Source organism: Schistocerca piceifrons, chromosome 3 (genome assembly GCF_021461385.2).
Source record: "Schistocerca piceifrons isolate TAMUIC-IGC-003096 chromosome 3, iqSchPice1.1, whole genome shotgun sequence".
Classification (NCBI taxonomy): domain Eukaryota; kingdom Metazoa; phylum Arthropoda; class Insecta; order Orthoptera; family Acrididae; genus Schistocerca; species Schistocerca piceifrons.
Window position 1 is genome coordinate 758,903,931 of NC_060140.1, and position 23,398 is coordinate 758,927,328.

Consider the following 23,398-nt stretch of genomic DNA (forward strand, 5'->3'; position numbering starts at 1 on the left):
TGTTTTCTCATGATGTTTCCTGTTGTATGTGTTAGCTTGTTTTCAAACATCAGGGTGTGCCATGTTTTCTTGTTGTTTGTGGTTTCTTCATCTTGTGTGCCTTATGTGTTCTCTGTTATATGGTTGTTGTTGGTGCGTAGTGATACTGCTGTTTGTGTTCGGTATCAGTTGTGTTTTTATTTTCTGATTTTGTTTGTCAGCAGTGTTTATTTCGTAACCATTTTCTGTGGCAATCTACCTGATTACGTTTAGTTCTTGTGTGTAGCTATCTTTGTTCATTGTCATTCTGTTCACTTTGTGTAGGAAGTACCCGAGGCTGGTCTGCTCGTAGACTATTGGGTCTCTTCCCTGTTTTGAATAACTGTATTAGCTGATGTAGTTTTTCCGTATATAGAGAAATGGTGTTTGTGGTCTATGTTTTCTGTCGTGATGTCCAGGAAATTTATTTTTTGTCTGTTTCAGTTTTAAGGGTGAACTGTATTTTTGGGCAAGCAGTATTGATGTTTCTCTATAACTCTAATATCCGATCATGAGTTTCCTATATCAAGCAAATTATGTCATTAACAGAGCGGTACCAATGTACAAGTATTATTTTGTGCTGTTTTAGTTTCAATATTTCTTCAAAAGATTTATGTTCACGGCGATTAAGTAAGATGTTGGTTAGCAGACCACTTATTGATGACCCCATGGAGAGTCCTTCCTGTTGCATGTGGAATTCATCTTTAAATTTGAAATAATTTAGTCCGGTGGTTAGTTTCAAAATATTTGAGACAACTTGTGCCTGAGTTTGCGGGATAATGTTCGTCTCGTTTGTCTTTCAATTATTTGATTATTTCTTCAGTTGATATGTGGGAGAACATAAAGGAAACCTACATCAATCAGTACAATGATTCACAACAGGGCAAATTACCCAACAGTCCACAGCAGGTCACCCTCAGATACCTCCTACACAAACTGAACAAAATTACAGTAGACAAAGATAGCTATACGCAACAACTTAAAGTAATCAGACAGACTGCCACAGAAAACGGCTACGAAATAAACACTGTTGACAAACAAAATCTTAAAATGAAAACACAACTGACACCGAAAGGACACAACAGTGTTACAACACGCCAGCAACACACATCAGAGAACACAAAAGACACGCACGATGAAGAAACCACAAACAACAAGAAAACATAGAACACACGAACATTTTATAACAAAATAACACACAGAATAAGGAAAATCATGAGAAAACAGGACGCATGTGGAATATAAAACAAATAACGCCCTGCAGCCAACACCACCACAGATAAATTCAACAAGCAAGCATATACCAGCTGACCTATATACACTGTGACTCGATATACATTGGACAGATACGATAAGACACTCAGACCATTTAAGATCACTGAAAAACGACAGTACACGTTCTACATCTGCAGACCACCTCATCGAAAACAACCAGCATCCCAGTCGCATAGAAACAGAAGTACCACATCCAAAAAGCTGTCACACAGGACAAAAAGTTATCAATGGCAAAACAGTACTATGTAACAAAACACTGAACTAACTATCGGATGACGCACACGGCCGCACATACACACACACGAAACAGACAACAAAACAGGACACAACGTGAGTAAACACTGCCAAATACAAAACATAATCCACGAATAACAAACTACACCAAACACTTCTCGATATCCAAGCTTCACTAAGTTTTTAGTGATGTCCACAGGTCAGTCCGGCTATGCAAAAAACACGCTTGGTACACAAAAACAAACCTGCCACAATTCAAAACTAGCCAAATACTACAAAGGAAAGGGCTAAAACGAGTATATGCCACATCTTTTACCCGAACATACATTTTAAATATTGGATTATAAACAAAAATTCAATGCAGACGATATCCTAACATCCCTCATGTCTACAGATGACATGGTGTACTACGTTAGACCTGTGGCTGATGATGTAAAATAAAAGGTGCATATGTTATTTAAATAATAACAAAATCCGACGTAACATATCTCCTAACCAAAACATAATCTGTAAGTATGTATTTCAGAAGAATAAAAGGCGACCCATTCTTAATTCGTTATTACTTATTTATATTATTGGCGACTATCGTCTGGAAAAGATGATCGTCAAATGTAGTGATTTCTGCTTCACACATTGGGAGTCACACACTTATAAGCCAAGACATGATGACCACTACTCACCGCGACGTTGGATGCCGCCTGGTGACGTTGCGGGCACGTAACGCGGTAACTAAAGGATATAAGTGGAGCAGACATGGAGGGCGGATAATCCTAGCGAAGGTATGGGCTGCAAACGGGGAAATCTATTGAGATAAGCGACATTATCAAAGGGCAATTATTATTACGCAGAGCCGGTGAATCGGTGAATGAGTACCACGAAAACGGTGAAGCTGTTCGAATGTTCACGTGTATCTACGGAAAGAGGTAAAAGGACAGTGAAACTACCACTAGGCGCTAAATGGTTGGACGTCCACGACTCTTCACTGAATGATGGGTTCGAAAGGTTGACTGCTCTGTAAAGAAGGACAGATGGTGCACAATGCTGGCGCACGCGCAAGAGTTTTGGAGCGCACCGTTCGTCGCACATTGTGGAACATGAAGCTCAGCAGCCGACTACTCCTAAGTGTCCACGCTTGATCCAATGACAACGTCATTTACGATTGCAGTGGGCGCCGGACCGTCGGGATTCAACCGTCGAACAATGGAAACGTATCGACTATTCGGGTAAATCACATTCTTCTGCACTAGACCGATGGTCGTCTGCACTAACGCCATCAGCCGGCCGGAGTGGCCGAGCGGTTCTAGGCGCTGCAGTCTGGAACCACGCGACCGCTACGGTCGCAGGTTCGAATCCTGCATCGGGCATGTGTGATGTCCTTAGGTTAGTTAGGTTTAAGTAGTTCTAAGTCTAAGGGACTGAGGACCTCAGATGTTAAGTCCCATAGTGCTTAGAACCATTTGAAAAGTGATGGTTTATAATTCACACATGGAAAACACCGGCCAAAACTAGCTAAAAAGCTGCAATAAACATGTGTCCACAAATCAAACGTTGTTGAGATACAACACATTTTCTGTTGCGGCTCATCAGTGTCTAGGAACACATGGTATCTCTAAACGTTACAGTAGGTGTTTGAAATGTTGTCCATGCGTCTGAATGCAACATTGAACTTGTCTCTGAAATGAGTTGCGAATCCTCTCAGGCAGTCCTGGAGAATTGCTGGAAGGCTGCTTGAATCCGCAAGCGTAATTTCACAAGAAAGTTGACCTCGGTAGCGTAGACCAGGCTTTTCACATAACCCCACACACAGAAATCCATTAGATTTAAATCCGAAGACCTTGGAGGCCATGGCACAGGCCCCTCTCTACTCACACAATGTTGACCATACGTCCGAGTTAGAAGCCGGAGCACTCGTAGATGAAAATGTGCTGGAGCACCTTCATGCATGAACCACATGTTCAGGCGTTGGTTCTGTGGGACATCATCATGTACATCTGGAAGTACAGTCTGTAGAAACAAGATGTTCTGCTGTCCAGTTAGTCTCTGTGGTAGGAAGTGTGATACAATTATGCTGCCTCCGAGCAGTCCTGCACAGACGTTCAATGATCAACGCTGTTATGTCGTTGCATTAAGACTGACGTCGGTCCGAATGTGACAGTTACGATTTTTACAAATACCAGCACGGGTAAATCCAGCCTCATCCTTGACGAAAATACTGCTTACTAACAGGGTATTCAGGGTTCACTGTTGTGCACCCACTGGCAGATATTCTCTCTAGAAGGGACGTCTGCGTTGTTGAAGGCTTGCAATCATCTGAGATGATATGGATAGAGTACTTACCGATGTAAAATCCACCACACTCTGCTATGACCCAGGACACGCCCTTGGGTAGCAACCTTCCTTGTTGAAGTACTCTGACGTTCGTGTACAATGTGTAACGCCTTTTCCTCAACACTGGGTGTTGTGGATCTGGATCGACCTTCTCGTACATGGCGTACAAAATTCCAAGTTTCTCTAACGCCCTGATGTAACCGGCTAAATGTACGCAAGTCGGGCTGCCTGCGGAGGGGAAAAGCTTCTTCTTACAATCGTGCCGCCTCAAGGGTCCTGCCATTCGCTTTACCATACCTTACGTGCCTGTCAGCGTACCCTTCATTGGTGTAACCTCTGTCCATGGTGCCTTCATGTTCGTAACTGATTGCGAGAGCGGTAGGGCACAGTGGACGGAAGGGGAAAGGGGAGTAGTGGCGCATGCGTAAACAAACAGATAGTCGATTCTAAACCTTGAGATACCAACGTAAATACCACGGTATCGAGGGCCGTTTACATTTGGTTCCCAACTCGAATCAATGCGGTACCTCCGCAACGGTTGATTTACGGACCCACGCTTGTTGGAGATTTTTAGCTACTTTTGGGCTGTACTTCCCACGTGTGAATTATTGACCATCACTTCTGAAACACCCTGTATAAAGACAGTATTAAATATTATCACAAAAAGTGGGAGATAATTACATTTAGCGGGAGTTTTAAAATGATAAAAACATATTATGTTATTCTTGAAAAGGAAATTATGAAAACAGGTGAGGTTGAAGATGATGTTAACATCTAATTTAGAACACCATGGGGTATACCAGGAGTTACTGGTTACTGGACTGGAACGTATCAGACAGCAGATGACGTGGAAGGCGAAGAAACGCCTGATTTCTCCCACATAGGACGAAATGCGGCAGGAAAACCACACTGGTAAAGAACATTAAATGCAAAAGCAATTTAAGATCTTTCTTGGTGCTGTCCGTTTCACCCATGGCAGCAAATTGGTGATAATTTGTATACTTAAAAGTTTCATTGAAACATAAGTGTATTAAATGCCATGCTTCTAGAGCAGATGATATACGGCTACCTTTCCCTAACATGCCAACAGAATAACCCACACGTTACAAATGGAGGGAAGTGTGGTATGTGGGCAGAGGGTTCAAATGGTTGGTTCAAATGGCTCTAAGCACTATGGGACTTAACAGCTGAGTTCATCAGTCCCATAAACTTAAAACTACTTAAACCGAACTAACCTAAGGACACCACACACATCATGCCCGAAGCGGGATTCGAACCTGCGACCGTAGCAGCCGCGTGGTTCTGGGCAGAGGGTCTTGAGTTTAAGAAAGAATACCAACCAGTGTGCAAAAAGCCATTTTTCAAGTTTAGCAGTTTACCGGTTACCCGAGTATCGATCAACTGAAACACTGCTTAAGCGAAAGCGCTCCAATTGGCAAATTCAAATCTGCGCTCTGGCTGCCCTGCAGAAGTCCCGTTGGCCATTTCGCCCGTTTCCTCTCCCTTACAATCGCCACTGTTACTGTTCTGTGTTGATACGTGAGCTTCCACTCATAGTAGATAGTGCTACTGTTGTGCCGTTCGCAGATATTGTCAAGTGTAATTGCGTCGTTGCTAGTGTTCCCGATAAACTTAAAATAATAGATCAGTTGAAGAAGATGCTAGTGGGTCAAGCTTAGCTCGGGAATGAGCCATGTCCGGATGGAGTCCAAATTCGGTTTTACAAAGAGTACTCTACGGCACTGACCTCTTATTTAGCTTGCATTCATCGTGAATCTCACAAGCGACTGGAAACAAGCGTAGGTGAGTCCTGTTCACACAAGGGTAAAAGATTGGACCCAAGCCTCGGCAAGCTGCAGATTCCCAGTCAAATATAATACATTTCCTAGAAATCGAAAACCTTTTGTCCACGAATTAGCACAGTTTTAGAAAGCGTTACCTGAGCGAAACTCAGACTGCTCTTTTTGTCATATGGTAGACTGTGCACTATTAATGAAGGAGAACAGACAGATTATATGTTTCTAGATTTGCGAAAAGCATTTGAGACAGTGCCACACTGCGGACTGTTAACGAAGGTAGGTGCATACGGAATAGGTTCCCAGATATGTGAGTGGCTCGAAGACTTTGTAAGTGACAGAACCCAGTATGTTGTCCTCGATGGTGAGTGTTCATCAGAGACAACGGTATCATCAAGAGCGCCCCAAGGACTTGTGATAGGGCCAGTATTATTCTGTATACATAGATGATCTGGTGGTCAGGGTGGGCAGACATCAGAGGTAAGGTGTTAAGGTGTCATCGCTTAGTAACTGTGGGCGGTACACGATGAATTAGACAAAATTTCTAATTGGTGTAATGAATGGTGGTTAGCTCTAAATGTAGAAAAAATTAAGCTAATGCAGATGAATAGGAAAAAGAAACCCATAATGTTCGAATACAGCATTAGTGGTGCCCTGTTTGACGCAGTCACGTCTTTTTAATATGTGGACTTAACGTTCCAAAGCGATATGAAAAGAAACAGAAAAGTGAGGATTGTGGTAGGAAAGGTAAATGGTCAACATTGGTTAACTCGGAGAATTTTCGGGAAGTGTGATACCTCTCTAAATGAGACCGCACATAAGACGCTGCCGGCCGCTGTGGCCGAGCGGTTCTAGGCGCTTCAGTCCGGAGCCGCGCTGCTGCTACGGTCGCAGGTTCGAATCCTGCCTCGGGCATGGATGTGTGTGCTGTCCTTAGGTTAGTTAGGTTTAAGTAGTTTCCAAGTCTAGGGGACTGATGACCTCAGATGTTAAGTCCCATAGTCCTCAGAGCCACTTGAACCGTAAGACGCTGGTGCGACCTGTTCTTTGAGAACAGCTCGAGTGTTGGGGATACGCACCAGGTCGGCTTAAAGGAATACATCGAAGCAATTCAGAAACGGGCTGCTAGATTTGTTATCGGTAGGATGGAACAACATGCAAATATTATGAAGATACTCCGGCAACTTACATGGGAATCCGTAGAGGGAACGCGACGTTCCTTTCGAGGAAAATAATTGAGAAAATTTAGAAAACCGGCATTCAAAGGTAAACACAGAACGGTTCTGCTGCCACCAACTTATATTTCAGATAAGGATATGAAGGTAAGATGAGAGAAATTAGGGCTCATACGAAGGCGTCTTGACAACCACTTCTCCCTTGCTCTATTTGTGAGTGGGTCAGGAAAGGAAGTGACTATTTGTGGTACAGGGTATCTCCCGACACGCGCCGTACGGTGCTTTTCGGGGTATGTATGTAGATGTAGATGTGAAACTGAAAATGCCACATTATCGGATATTAGAAATAACAGTGATAGGATTATAAATTTTGCGTGTATACTTTACAGAGAAGATGAAAACTTGCACAGGAAAATGATGAAAATTGAGGAAAGCAAGGATTTAGACAAAGCAATTCACACATGGTCTATACAGAAACGTATCCAGGAAGAAGCAATAAACGACCCTTTGATTTGTGAGAAAGCTGTTGGAATTACGGACATAAGACATCCAGGGTGAAAACCTGTATTTTTTTATATCATATTCGTATGAACTGGTACAAAAGGTTTTCGTAAATGATCGATTATCCAAAAAATTAGTTATCCGAACACTCTCCGAACCTCAATAGCTCCGAATAATTGATGCTCTATTGCAATAGTTACCAGAGAGTGGGAAAAAAACTTGTCGAACGCTGAAAAAGTTCCTAAAACAAATTGGAAACTTAAATCCAAACCTTAGGATTTATGTTATGGTATTTATGCAGTGAGACACTTAAGTTGCATCACAAATTGTTATTCTAAAAATTTCCATAACAATTATCACATGAACGCAATGCTGAGAGCATCTCTCAGCTTCTCCATCCCCCTCACCCCACCCTCCCAGACACACGCGTATACACACACATGCACACAGGCGCAAGCGCGAGAGAACGTGCGCGCATGCGTAGTGCCACTACGTCGAAAAAAGTTCGTTCCATGTTGTTTACGAAGTTACAGGGACAGGTTACTGGCCTCTCCAGCTACTAACGGCTAGCTACGGCGGACAGAAATATCCGTTACACTAAATCTCACGCAACGCTGCCTTTCAATTTGCGGGCGTTATTTTTGTTTAAGGTCGTGCTTCAGTGAGCTCAGTGAAAATACCCCGACTGTCTGCACTTCCAGTGGACGAGCTATTTTAAAACTCAATCAGTTGCAGCTTAGCATTCTCTATGCGAGCGCGCGTAATCCGCAATAAGAGCAGCCGTACAAGCACAACAGGGACGGGACTGCTCGCGCTACGCAGGCGCCAATCAGCTGATGCAACAAAAGAGCAGACGAGTCTTTTCCCATCGCGGCCGCCGCAGCTGGCTTCTGCGGCCTTGACCTTTTTTTTTTTTTTAATTTCTCGTTACTGGGTTGCCCATTAGCGACCAGTACTCGCCTCACCCTCCAGCCCTTTCTGCCGACACCCTTTCATCGTGCTACTGGCGACAGAGCTTTCGTGACGCCACTCCGCTCTAGCAGAGCTATTAAGCCGCAAATAGTACCTTTGAAGCGGGCAGATTCCGCGCCGCACGCTGCGCTCGGTAATTCCCCCTCTCTATCTGAATTTGAGGGCGACAATCGCAGCCACGGTTCAGCGATTCCCGTACGGCGACCCGCGCGCCCTCTGAGGGGCCCCCGCCAGCAGCCGGAATCAATAATCGGATTTCATACGCGCTCGACGGAAAGCTCCGAAGTAGTTCGTGTCTGGCTGTGCCTCCCATAGCTCTTACGCTGTATACAAGCCATACCACTAAAAGACGGCACGCGATAATCTCAACGAAAATCTGACCCTGAGCACGAGTGGAAGCCGAAAGGAGACAAAAATCTATACATGCAGTATGACGCACGAGTAGAACTTCTAGTGTCCCAAAATATGTGTATTTTAACATACAGGACCAACAGTAATCATAAACTCATAGGCAGCTTCCGGCACTGTACATTCTAGAGACTGACACTCTAGGTCCTCGGTTAGATACATGTTCCATTAGCTGATTTATACTGACAGTCACTCAATATTTTAATGTCGCATCGCTCGCTGTCATCAGAACCAAAAACTACCTCAAAATTTTAATGTAATTTTTTGCTGGTCTGAATCTTTCCCAAAATTTAACACTGTGCGAACACTGCATGAAGTATATACGTTCAGTAATTTTCAAAACCAGAAATAAAAAAAAATTAAAAAAACGGAAATAGCTTTTAAGAAATACACTGCGTGGAGTTCAAATAGCAATTTTCTATGAGATTGCAGATGGGTTTTAATCAATTTTCCTCATAATTTTTTTTGTTCCAGAAAGAAATCGCACTCTGCAGTAGAGTGTGCGGCGATATGAAACTCCCTGCCTGTGTCCCGGAACGCGACTCGAATTCCGGACCGTCCGTAGCTCGTGGTCGTATGGTAGCGTTTTCGCTTCCTGCGCCCGGGTTCGATTCCCGGCGGGGTCAGGGATTTTCTCTGCCTCGTGATGACTGGGTGTTGTGTGATGTCCTTAGGTTAGTTAGGTTTAAGTAGCTCTAAGTTCTAGGGGACTGATGACCATAGATGTTAAGTCCCATAGTGCTCAGAGCCATTTTTGAACTCCGGACCATTGCCTTTCCTCGAAGAGTGCTAGTCCTGCAAGTTTCGTAGGAGAGCACTTGTGAAATTTGGAAGGAGATGAGGTAATGCGGAAATAAAGCTGTGCGGACCTGACGCGAATCGTGTTTGGATAGCTCAGATGGTCGGCTGTCGGCCTTTGGCTGTGGAGCGGTGCTGTACGTCCCGGCCGCTCCGTGTCGTGTTTCCGGGTGTGTTGGTGTGTTGCTGTTAACCGCGCCACTGCGCTGGTGTTGAGTGGTATAATTACGTTCTTGACATCTGATGGCTCTTTCGTATATGAAAGCCACGATTAAGCTGCAGTTTGACACTACGTACTCTAGACCCAAGAACCACGAAGTAGAGAGATTTTTACGCGACGTGATACGTGTTGACCCGAAAGAGCTGCTATCGTCTCGAGCGTTGTCTACCTTAAGATCAATGACTATGAGGTCTGTGACAAACTTCTCAGGCGTTCGACGGAAGTTTATAGGTTCTGCCACTCTGACGGAAACGTGGGTGTGGTAACGATTGAACGTATTGGACTGGGAATACAAAATGTGCGCGTGTTTGAGCTACCATTTGAAGTTCCAGTGGATCTGGCCACCCTTGCTCTTCGACCCTATGGCGCAGTCCTCAGCCGTACGGCCGAAAAATGGAAGACCTTCGAAACTTATCCCGTCCTTTACGGGGTGCGGCAGGTCCGTATTGAATTGCACAGCCATATACCTTCGTTTCTCACGATCGCTGGTTGCCCTGCGATAATTATTTACGACGGTCAGCAGAGGACCTGCTACGGATGTGGACAGATAGAACACGTGCGTACCGAATGCCTGCAACGCCGTCTCGTGCAGACGCCCTCAGCCGATTCGACCGTCAATAGCGACCTCTATGCCGATTACGTATGTTGCGGCGGCGAGACGGGAGGCGTCAGCTGTTTATGACGACCCTTCTATATTGGTGCGAACCTTGGAGGCCCCTGCAACAGTTCCTGAGGAGCCTCCTGCGTCTTCCAGCGCCGATACCTCTGCTGCCCTCTCGTCGAGCCCAGACGCACCGATACAACGACAGGCCGACGGTGCTGTGGAAGGTGACGAACAGGATGGCGCGTCCACCCCCTGCCCTGTGCCGGACACAGAGGCGAGACAGCGTAAACAGAAATCGTCAAAGCGCCATAAGAAACTGCGCATAACGACCGACGTAGTAGAGCGGCTCGAGAAGCAACGATGGATGATGAGGTGCGTCAGCCGATAAACCGATCCGACACGGCTGATACTAACGTATCGCACGGGTTGATGTCATCTCCTGCTACCGGTGGGTCCGCGCACTGTGGGGATGCGGGAGATCACAGAAGCGCCGCCCCCGGGGATCCATCCACGACTACGTCTGCCTCTCGAGATCGAGTGGTATCGACATCCCTGGGAGACTGGGCGTAGGAGATGGAGATGTAGGATGCATTTCAGGACCCTGATGATACAACGATGCCGTCTACGTTGACGGCGACAGACGTCTAGGTCGGCATGATCCACACCCGTCGCTTCCTATCTCTGCGGCCTGAAGACGCTCCACACTGCGACTACTGCCCACCTGTAATAGCAAGGACAGCCCCAAATACTTGATGGAACAGGCATACCGCCTCGCCACGATCAAATTCAACGGCGCTACTTCTGATATCAAACCCGTTGCAAGATACGTTACGAGCTGTGAATCGGGATGTTGTTCTCCTTCAAGAAGTCCGATCAGGACTCTGTATCGATACCTGCGGATATGACGTCTACGCTATGCCTTCAGACGTGGGCGGAGGAGGTACGGCTATTTTGCTGAGGGAAGGGATTATGACAACTGATGTATACTGTTTACCGTCGGCCCGGGGGCTCGCACTCACGGTTGATACAGTTCATCTGGTGAACCTGTTTGCTCCTTCCGGCACCGACAGAAGGAGAGAACGCTGCACATTTTTTGCCGAAGACATAGCACTGCTCTTCCAGGACAACGCCGACCAACAATTAGTAGTAGGCGGATATTTCAATTGTGTGCTCAGACCATCCGACCAGATGCCACACTATATCACCTGCCCAGCACTTCAGGCGCTTGTAAAGGATTTGGCTTTGTCAGACACATGGGTCATACAACATGGCGACCGAAAGGCATACACATACTTTACTAGTCATTCTGTGAGCCGTTTGGATCGAGTTTACGTCACATGCGGCCTGCGATCGGCAGTTGTCGACGCTGAGATGTGGCCGGCAGCGTTCACGGGCCACCTAGCGTATGTGTGTACTCTCACCCTCCCTCGCCAGCGCGTCCGACGAAGTAGAGGTCCGTGGTGCCTCAGTGTGGCCGTTCTTGATGTAAATTGCAGACACAAAGTTGAATCCACATGGAGCAGATGCCACGGGCGATTACCCGCCTATGGTTCCATACTTCAATGGTGGTTACGGTGTGTCAAACCCGCCTTGTGCCGAACATTAGCCAGCTATGGACGAGATAGAGCGCGCTGGTCTACTGCGACCACTAATTTCTACTACACTGTGCTCGCGAACTGCCTGTGCAATCACCGTCGCCGGAACGACAATCGGCAGAACACAACGTCAAGGCACAATTGCTACGTATCACCGCCGTACGTCTCGCGGGTGTGCAGGTGCGGGCGAGGGCAACTGATGATGTTCGAGGAGAACGATCTTCCTTCCATCATATCATTCAAGATAGGAGACGACGCAAGAGGCACCTCATTACGGATGTCGAGACGAAGGATGGACGACGAGCTGAAACGCAAATGGACATCGTCCGAGCGTTCACACAGTCATATACACTTCTATATGAGCGAGAGTACAACATGGATGTAGGAGTCAGGGAAGTCCTTTCCGGCCTACCCGTCTCTCGGAACCCACAAGATGATGATGCTACGCTCTTGTCGGAGGTGACTTCGGAAGAACTAGGAGAGGCCGTGCTGCGCGGTGCTCCCAACACAACGCCAGGCCCTGACGGACTCCCTCTTGAATTTGACAAAAGGTTTTATGATCTTATGCGAGCAATGTGGGTCAGGATGCACAGATAACTTCTGAACCCCGATTATCAAGTACCATCTGAATTCACTGAGGGACTCTTGATTCCGGTGCCCAAACCGGAGGAGGCTGTCGCCCACTTGATTTTCGACCATTGACAATGCTAAACACTGACTACAAACTGTTGACACGCATCCCGAGCACATGTAGAGGCGTGGTGGCGCTGATACAAACATGCAGTCTCCACGGCGCTCTTGATTTTGACCACACTTTCTTTCGTGTCGAACATGGTTTTCAGCGTGCAGCTATGGAACACATCGGTATCCCATGTATGAAGACATCTGTTGTGCTTCGTTTGATGCTTGGGGTGGTCACGAGAATTATGGTAAACGGCTATTGTCTGCCCCCGGCCGTGTCGACAGATCCGTCAGACAGGGTTGTCCTCTTTTCTGCCATGTTATTCGCCATTGCCCTCGAACCAGCTCTTCACGGACTGCAGAGACGCTTGGTAGGTCTTAGCCTCCGCTCCGTGACCTTTCGATTTGCGCATACGCCGATGATGTGATGTTCTTAGCACGGACTGGTGACGAAATACGAACGGCACTTTCCTGGCTCAAAAAGTATGGAGCGGGGGCAGGCAGTATGATCAACCTCCGGATATCACTCTACGTGGAGGTGGGACAAAGAATGCCTGCAGAACTGGATGTAACCCTAACAAAAGTCTAAATGCTTAAATGTTTAAGGATATCGCTCCATCGACAAATACAACGTACGGCGGCCTTTACGTACCGTAAGGTCTTACAACGACTCCGCATAGAGGCTCGCCTCAACAAATTTAGATCTTTGGACATTTTGCAACACGCTCAGTACGTCAATGTGTACATGGCTTCTCAACTTAACCATTACCGGTGACAGACACGATGGCTTCCAGGATAAGGCAGTGTTCGGACACATGGTGAACGCTGGTGCAGTTTTTAAGATCCGTTTTGTTATTTACCCTTTCACAAAGGAGGTGTTGGACTGACTCACGTCAAGTACAGAGCGTTGGCGCTGTACCTTCGCTCATTGTGGCGACTCTGGCTTTCACCAACAGACAATTTTCCTGGCATCCTGATAACAGAGGTGGCCCCACACACGTTGTGCCGACCGGTACCTTGAAATATTACTGTATCTCATTGCCCTATCAGAACCCCTCGGAGAGCTTTAAAGATAAACACCAGTCCTAAATGCCCAATTGTAAAGTGACCTGTTTCCAAATTACATACAAAAATAACCACTATTTCAGTATACATATAACTCGATAATGATGTTTTGCTGATTAACATTGTTCTTATGTGAAAAACACAATATAAATGTTAAATTAATACTGTAACTAATCGAAAGAAATGTAGCACATGGTCTGGATGTACCAGTAAACCTATCATTACAAAATTACTACAGCAAATTAAATCGAACATATAAATAAAGCATGTTAATTGAATCTCCGATATATGTTAGCACTAAAATTCAGGCACTAGTTGATTTGTTATAAACAAATTTAGAAATGTAATTGTTACCTGTAACATAATTAGTCAGAAAATGTTATATTAACTCGTAACTAAGTTGAAAATAGGTTCACCTTGTTCAGCACTGAGATCGTAAATTTTTAGCAATTTGCATCTCATATTCGGTTTAACTTTTAATTGTGATTTTACATAAAATTGTAATTTTCGGTGTAAGTAATTGTTAACAAAAGTATAAATAGAGGTCACGCAGGTGCCTGGGGGGCACTCGTTTTTTGGTTAGGGTTGCGACCAAATGTACTGTAGACTCACTCTTTTGTTGATTGTTGTGAACTCTGTGTCGTTTGATGTCAACTTTGGGTACCTGTGATGTAACCGGTTCAGTTCACCAGGCTCGGGAGTCCTGGAAATATATTGGTGTTAAAACTGCACTGTACTTCGGAATTTATTTGGGAGTCTTCCGCAATCCTTTTCATAGGCTGCACAGCGACGAGACGAATCCAGGAATTTTACAACACCCCGAGAATTAAACAATTTTCACTGTTGGTAGAATTGACGTGAAAACAACAGCACATCGACTGGGCATTTCACTCAAAAGTCAAAACATTTGCAACGCGGAGGAGGGAAAATATAAACATCTAAATGTGGTGGAGGAGCTAGGATCAAGTGGAAGACTGCAGCGGACGACTCGCAAGAATTCAATGTACAAGAGGCAGGAACCATAATCTTGTACGTTGCAGACTGCGCCACGGATGTCGCCAAGAGCAAAAGTGATATTCTGTAATGACATCGCGAATGAATCTTATAAGTACCCCTTTTTAATTGTTTTTATTTCAGTCGCAGACAGTGTCCTACAATTTTCGGTTTTTGTTTCATTGTGTGCGTGTGACAATTTCACTTGATAGGCAGGAAAGTGTTTTGTCTAGTGTTTAGCCACTTTGATCAAAATGAGGGAAACTCAGTTAAATCTAATAGGCATGACTACGCGGTCAGGTCGTGAATTTCATGCTTCAACTCCAAATGTACACTTAAACAGTGAAGCAAATTCCGCGAGCAGTAGTTGTTCGCCTTTTCATGGTTTTTCGGGAGCAAATCAGCAACCGAATTTAATTGATCATATATCTCAGAACTATTGGTAACTCAAAATAACCAATTAGGTAGCAACATTAAAGAGGTCACAGAAAAGCTGGACCAAAATTTGAAATCATTGAGAGAAGAAATCAACGCAACAAACAACAAAGTACAAATTGTTGCATGTGACATAGAAAGGGTAGAAACCAAAGTTGACTGTTTGGAGGCTTTCACAATCTCCGAATTTAAAGAAACAAACAAAAGCATTGAATTAGTTAACGAACGTGTCAAAAACACGGAAGTAGTCGTTTTAAATGAATTAGTGAACCGAAAGACGAGTTAAAAATGTTGCAGGAACTCATTGTTTCAGAAAAAGAATTGGTAGGGGAAAGATTGAAATTAAATTCTGAAGTAGTTTCTGATAAGATATCTCGTATTGACGAGAAAGTAGAAAGTGTAACAATAGAACTGCAAACAGTCAGCTCTGAAGTTTCAAAATTGCAAAATAATATAATGCCCAATTTTGATTCAAACCAGATGTTTGTGCATAATTGTAACAATGTTAGTTTAAAATGTTACCCAGGTGATGCGAAATTGCATCCGATTGACTTTGCGCATCAGTGCAAAGACAGTTTCCAACCTAACATGCCAGAGTCTGCTAAAGTTAAATTTGCGAAACGTTTTTTGGATGGTGAAGCCCTTACATGGGCGATCCAAAACATTGATGCAAATACTACGTCTGTTGCCGATTTTGAACGCCAATTCTTGGCAAAGTTTTGGTCGGAAAACATACAGGCAAGAATAAAATCTGAATTTCTTAACGGTAGCAAATATCACACAGGTCTTGCAATTAGCATGCGAGAATTTTGTGAAAAACAATTAGGGACATTGTCACATTTTAGCAAACCTTTGGACGAACTGATACAGATTGACGCACTGAAACGGCGCCTACCACACTGTTTTCAGTGGGGACTTGTATATGGACCAGATGACAGTGTTGACGAATTTTTACGTTATGTAGACAAAATTGACCGTGCATGGAAGAATGATGACAGACAGTACAATCAAAACCTCATAAACACTCACAATAGGAATGGGGGGTCACAACAATATAATGGACACAGAAATAATAACTGGCGTGGTAACCAAAACAATAGTTACAACAGACACGAAAACCATCAAGAACAGAGAAACAGTAACCAGCTTCACAACAGCAATTCCAACCAGGGAAACAGGTAACCACCTCGTTGGGAGCCTGTCAATTTGAGGTGAATAGTTATGACACAAACCAGGCAAATAGGAGGTTAAAGAGACAGAAACGTAAAAGCAATCATAAATGTAATGCAAATAGGGACTACTACTTAGATGATACTAGTTATAAGCAAAACGTTTGGGATCATATGTTGAGTGAATTGAATAATGCACATACTCAAGCAGGACCACAGTTTGAACTTAATGAACATGACTTAGCATTAATTGATGACACATTAACAGCTGATGTAGACAGAACTTATGATATGTATGGTATCACTAGCTTGTTTTCTGATGAAGGCAAGGATAATGAGGTATCTATATTAGTAGAAATTGGTAGCCAAAATGAGGAAATAACACCTGACTCAGATAATGAAACAGGTAGCGATTTCAATAGTGTAACTTCAGATGTTGAACACTTAGTAGTTAAGGCAGATGTGCATGCAGAGGCATCACCCACAGATTATTTTGATGATGATTTTGATAAAGATAGTGTTGTGAAGGATGATGTATTTGATGATATATGTACACAAGAAAAATTAGATGGCATTATTTATGTTGAAGTTATTGATAAGGGTGTTGCAGCTAAAAGTAACTCTGAATGCGAAGTTGGTTCACGTGAAGATATTAAGAGTGCAAACAATGTATTGGTACCAATTTGTATAAAAGAAATCTTAAGTAAATCTACTAATAAGAAGGAACAAGCTAAGTTGATAGGTGAGAAGATTTTGGAATCTATTATCAGTGATAATGAAGTTTGTTTAGAAAATAATAAGGAAAGTGAAGTCATCAAGTCAGATCCATCCATGAAAGATAATTTTAAGTCTAGTGAAAGTAAAGTATCTGTTTCATGTGTATTTGATTCCAGTCATAATGACACTCAATCTTATGTTGATTCTGACATTGACACCTGTAGTGAAGAAGTATGCAACAACATCGATACAACTGAATTAGAAAGTGACTTGCTGGCAGAGAATATAAATAGTGACCCAAAAATTACCTTAGGTAGTCCTTATGTAGAAATAAGCATTAACAATTGGTCAGGACTTTGTTTGATTGACACTGGCAGTCCCATTAGTAGTATCTCAGACAAGTTGAGGAACAGGATAAAAGACACGGAAAGTTACATCGAATTTCCAATCACAGGTGTACAGATTAAAGGTGCCACTGGCAAGTTTACTAAGTTAATAAATATACAAGCTTTAATTACATTTTCTGTTGGCAGCATTAATTTTGAACTTGGTTGTTTAATTATTCCAGAGCTCAATGAGCAAATGATTTTAGGGATGGACTGGATAGTTAAAGCAAAGGTGAGTTTTGATTGTCAAAATTCAGAATTACTGTTCACTGAACCAAAGACCAGTATTCAAGGAAAAGTAGTGATCCAGTTAAATTCAAGTACAAGCAGTAGTAACCATATTAGGGAAATAGTTTATCCAGAGTGTAGCCATTACATGGAGGAAGAGGAAAATAGGGATCACAATAACCAGAATTTGGTTGATGATAGTTACTGCCTAACCATATCAGAAAAGGTAAAAGAAGCAAATGGCTTGACTGAGTCTGAAAAGCAGGAATTAGAAAATTTTCTCTGGGAAAACTGTAACATTTTTTGTGATCAACCTGGTAGGGTCATAGATTATGAATGTCATTTGAAGTTAAAGCCACATGAACCCTTTTTCATTAAGCCTTATGGGGTACCCATCTGTAAAAGGAAAGAAGTGGAGAGGGAACTCCAGAAAATGCAAAAATGGAGAATAATAGAGAGAAGTCACAGTCCACATAACAGCCCGATGGTCTGTATTTCAAAAAAGGATGGTGGTGTTAGGCTGGTACTGGATTCATGTCACCTGAATAAGTTTATAGAAAGAGAAACAGATCATCCTGAATCCATGGAGGAACTCCTGTACAAATTCAATGACACAAAATATTTTTCTAGCCTGGATTTGACCTCAGGCTTTCATCAAAACACATTAGCACAGGATTCAAGGCAGTACACAGCCTTTTTATACAATGGTAAATGTTTTCAGTATTGTGTAGTTCCGTTTGGGCTGAATGTGTCTGTAGCTGAGTTTATTCGAGCTTTGGATCGTATGATTGGAAGTGAACTACTCTCTAAACTAATTATTTACGTGGATGATATATTAATAACCAGCAAAACTTGGGAGGAACATCTTGATACTTTGTACAAATTAGCCAATAAGTTCAGGCAAGGCGGTATGACCCTTAAATTAAGTAAATGCAAATTTGGTGTATCTGACTTGAAGTTTTTAGGCCATATAATTAACAGAGAAGGCATTCTACCTGACAGTGATAAAATTTCTGCAACTGTCCAGTTTCCTTGTCCAAAGAACAAGAAACAGCTGAGGTCATTTTATGGTCTATGTAATTTTTATCATAAGTATGTCAGCACCCAAGCTTTAAATGCACCGTGTTTGAGAGAGCTATTAAAAAAGAACACCACATGGGAATGGACAGATCAGTGTCAAGCAGCATTCAATGAGATCAAACAACAACTAAATAACAGCCAATTACTCCACAGACCTGACCTTTCACTACCATTTTGCGTAATGACAGATAGTTCAGATTACGGATTGGGTGTACATTTGTTTCAACAGAAGGAAATTGATGGAAAAATAGAACATCTTTCAATCAGTTTTGCCAGCTGAGGTCTGCAGAAACATGGAACGTAATTACACAGTGACTGAGAAGGAACTACTTGCCATTGTATGGGGTTTCACTAAATACAGGAACTATCTAGCAGGCCACAAAGTCATAGTTTTCACGGATCACAAAGCTCTATGTTATATTCAAGACTGTAAACTTTTCAATAGTAGATTAACCAGGTGGGCCATATTTTTACAACAATTTGATTATAGTATTCAGTATATAAATAGGGATCAGAATATAATTGCTGATGCTTTGTCTAGATTACCTGTGGGGGGGGGGGTGGTCAGGAAGAAGAACTATTGGATAACAAAGTGTTTAAAATAATGTACATGACAGGGATTAATGGTGAAAAGGAAATTACTAACATTTGCAGTCAGCTTAGGAGATACCAGAACCAGGAATATGATTTGAAACTCGTGAAAACCCCTTTGGTAAAAAGGGTTATGAAAAGGTTGGCATGTATTATCAAAATTTTAAAGGTATTTTATTCAGGAGACGTAACACTGACTCTGACATCTGGAAGGTTTGTTGGCCTATACAATGTGTTGATGTTTTAATTAAGTACATACATGAGAGCTATGGACACTGTGGAATCATGAAATGCACTGACAAACTTAAGGAAAATGTCTATTTTAATAATATGTTTAGAAGAGTAAGACAGATAGTACAAAAATGTGATCGGTGTCAAAGAGTAAAAGTCACAAATCAGAAATACCAAGGTTATTTACAAAGTATTGTGCCAAAAGGCAAATTGGAACTGATAGGAATTGCCGAGAACTAAAGAGGGTTATACATATTTGTTTGTAGTTGTTGACTTATTCACTAAACTAGTAAAATTGTATCTTCTAAAGAAGGCAACAAGCAGGAAAATTTTAAACTGTTTCTGTAATGATTACTTCACACAGATTGGAAAACTAAAAGCCATACGTTTAGACAATGGGAGCCAATTTACATCTAACGTTTGGAAAGATTTCATGAAAGATGAAGACATTAAGCACGTTCTTATTTCTGTATATTCTCCGTCTTGCAACCCAACTGAGCGCTATATGCGTGAAATAGGCAGGCTTTGTAGAACTTACTGCTCTAAAGATCATACAAATTGGTCAAGTTACATATGTGATTTTGAAGATGTTTTGAACACCTTACAACATACAACAACTGGCTTTACGCCTTATGAAGTCCATTTTAACAAACAACCACCAAACATCTTGTATGAATTGATCAATTTCCCTGTCTGTAATGAGTTAACACCGGATGAGAGAATGGAAATAGTAAAGAAAAATATTGAAACACACTGTGCCAAGAGAAAGCATAAACATGATTCAAAAGAAAAGTTGACACAGTACAATGTAGGTGATCTAGTCATAACCAAGAGTTATGAGAAATCCAATGCAATCAATAGTGAGATCAAGAAATTTTTCGATATTTACATTGGTCCATTTGAAGTTTATGAAAAATCACATGCAAACACCTACCGACTTATCAAACCCAAATCAAAAAAGCTATTTGGTTTAAGAAATGTCACTCAGCTGAAACCTTATGTGCAATAATTGCAATCCCTCAGGGGGGTACACAATCTTTGAGTACTATACGTGTGGCTTATGCAAGGTGCCCCAGCTAATGTGACATTTTCTTCCCGAAAACACTGATGCCACATTCTACGATACCTTTCTGACACACAAACTGCCGATAATGTTAATTTTTCGTACCTATGTTTGCTTATATTTGTTATGTAAGATATTTTCATGTGATTTAATTTGTAGTATAAGATACATATTGTTTTGATTGAGTAATCTGATCATCAGATGTATTGATAATTTGACATTCACATCCTACCGATTGTGACTATTACTGATATGTGAGGACTATGATTTGCCAGGAAAAACCAATATGTATTTTCTAGTGAGGAACATTTACACATCTTTACAGACAACAGACCATACTGTATTTATATCAGCTTATGCCGAAATGAAAGGTGGATTGTGTGAAGATACACTAAGCTTATTAATACATACTTAAAGATTTTATGGTACATTTGTGCAATTAAGGAGAACTATATACATCTTTTCACTGTTTTTATCTTATATAGGTTATCCACAAGGAAGGAATTACTATGTTCTGCTTCTCATACTGTTATACGATTGACTACTGAATTTATGTGTTACTATCTATAAGACCACATGAGATGTTGAAAGACGTTATGATTTATGAAAGGGTTGAAGTGATTTATGCTGTTAAGAAGGGATTATCACCATGATATACTACATACATGTTTCACTCGGTTACGTACACACGAGAGAGATGTTAAAATTGCTATGAATTGTTGAGGATTGTCTTGAAATAAGATAAGTGATGTTGTGATTTGCATTTGTATTAAGAATTTGAGGTTGCAGACTCATTCCTGTTTCTGAGTCACATGAATTGATGTTTATGGTTTATTGATGGAAGATGGTTTGATCTGATATTGCATTTTCGTAGGGGTATTTGGATGAGGATGTTGACGATGATAGGTTTAGGTTATATGATATGCAATGCTGCTGACGTGGTTGGTGGTATTCAACCCTCATTTTTAATGGTTTTGATGATTTGTTTAATTGAGAGGATTATGATGATGATGATGGTACTGTGCAGTCACACATAATGGAACTTATGAATTATTTGAATCGCATGAAGTAGAACTCTTATACATTTTGAATGAATGAGATGCTAATGTGAAATTAAACTTGAGAGCTATTTTGAACAACTATGACAACGCATAGCATACAAATCACATTGAAAACTATTATTTTGCATTAGTCACATCTCACAAGACACAATCTGGAGACTAGATTGGTATTGAGCGGTAGGAAATGACAACTTTAATAGAAAGACTGAGGACTTTGACGAAATGAAATATAAGATGCCATGTGACAAGATTCTGGTTTCTTTTTTACAGAATCTCCTTACTGCAAGGTTGCTAACTATAGCACAATTACATTTTCACTTGCTTAAGTGTATCTTGCAACCGACAGGATTTTTTTTTTTTGTATTACTTATTTTGTCACAATTTATAAAACCTTAAAGCTGTTTCTCAGTGTTAATTTGATCTGATTTTCTGAATGTCGTAAACATTTTGAAACATTATTGCATTTGACGTACAAAGCCAAGAAATATTGACTGTATCTAGTATATTCAGGTACTTGTGACAACAACCCGGATTGGATATAAATGAACAGTTTCTATACTGTCACAATTTAAATATACAAATATAATTTTGAATATTCATGTTTGATAAGATTTGTAAAATATTTTATGGTATTGCAAACTGTTAGGATAAATTTTATTTTTCTGTCTTTTATATGATAATATTATTCTAGAACATGTCATATGGACACTTTAAAAGTGCGACGAAATCAATCCAATCAAATTTGTGATTTGTTAGATTAGTTGTGTTTGAGTGTTTGAAGGAGGGAAAATTAATGGACGCTCTCGAAGTGACAAAAACAAGGACGCTCCAGAAGTGATAGTTTCGGAAAAACATTGATTCAGAAAATTTGATGTAAATATTGATTTTGTAAAAGTTTAGAAATTTATTTGTAATATCATATTTCCAATTCTTGTTTTCTTGATGTATATGTTTGTAGCTATTTGGAAAAATTATCTCTATGTAAAGTTGCATGATTCAATTCTGTACCTTTTAAGATATATGCAGTTTGTGTTATTTTGTCCAACTAGTACTGTATCACATCAATCACACTAATATTTCTGTGTGAAGAATTTTGTCTATCAGGCTAGGCAAAAGTCTTCGGGGGGTATTGAAATATTACTGTATCTCATTACCCTATCAGAACCCCTCGGAGAGCATTAAAGATAAACACCAGTTCTAATTGCCCAATTGTAAAGTGACCTGTTTCCAAATTACATACAAAAATAACCACTATTTCAGTATACATATAACTCAAAAATGATGTTTTGTTGATTAACATTGTTCTTATGTGAAAAACACAATATAAATGTTAAATTAATACTGTAACTAATTGAAAGAAATGTAGCACATGGTCTGGATGTACCAGTAAACCTATCATTACAAAATTACTACAGCAAATTAAATAGAACATATAAATAAAGCATGTTAATTGAATCTCCAATATATGTTAGCACTAAAATTCAGGCACTAGTTGATTTGTTATAAACAAATTTAGAAATGTAATTGTTACCTGTAACATAATTAGTCAGAAAATGTTATATTAACTCGTAACTAAGTTGAAAATAGGTTCACCTTGTTCAGCACTGAGATTGTAAATTTTTAGCAATGTGCATCTCATATTCGGTTTAACTTTTAATTGTGATTTTACATAAAATTGTAATTTTCATTGTAGGTAATTGTTAACAAAAGTATAAATAGAGGTCATGCAGGTGCCTTTGGGCACTCGTTTTTTGGTTAGGGTTGCGACCAAATG

At 41.4% G+C, this 23,398-nt stretch overlaps 1 protein-coding gene across 1 annotated transcript in view; it reads right to left on the minus strand.

Annotated features, from left to right (window-relative positions):
- LOC124789035 (sodium/hydrogen exchanger 3) overlaps nucleotides 1–23,398 on the minus strand; it is a 627,528-nt gene that overhangs the window by 254,134 nt on the left and 349,996 nt on the right. The window lies entirely within an intron of this gene.